Consider the following 547-nt stretch of genomic DNA (forward strand, 5'->3'; position numbering starts at 1 on the left):
GGTTCATTCTTTATTGGAGAATGTTTTATGGTTACACCAGCTTGGAGATATCATTTTTTAGAAGGGTATTCCTTTTGTTATTTGTAGAACTTGCTTCTTGATACTCAGTATGGATGTTGAGCTCTTTCCTTTACCTTTCAGGGAAAGTAACGATTTCTGTTGAAGATAACTTGCCAGGAAAATTTTAGCCATCTTGAGTGCTTATAACCGCATGATGTGTTGGCATACCTCATCTGTGGAAACAATGCATAGTTTATACCTCTGTTTTAAAGAGCTAATGAGTGGCAAGAATCTGTAGTTAAGTAGTTATTGTTCTTTTAATGTTGATAATCAAATCACTCTGTAATAAGGTATTTGTAGTTATGTAAGTTTAGAAACGACAGTTTCAGAAGGCATCTGCTGAATTAATATGCTAGCTTTTTTCAACATCAAAATCCGTTCAATCTCATTATCTTGGTTGTGTTGACGTGGCTCAAATCATATCTAAAGAAAAATCAATGCCGAGGCATTGCATTAATCGATTTGACAACGGAGGCATGTTAAATAG

This window comes from Cryptomeria japonica, chromosome 9 (genome assembly GCF_030272615.1).
Source record: "Cryptomeria japonica chromosome 9, Sugi_1.0, whole genome shotgun sequence".
NCBI lineage: Eukaryota > Viridiplantae > Streptophyta > Pinopsida > Cupressales > Cupressaceae > Cryptomeria > Cryptomeria japonica.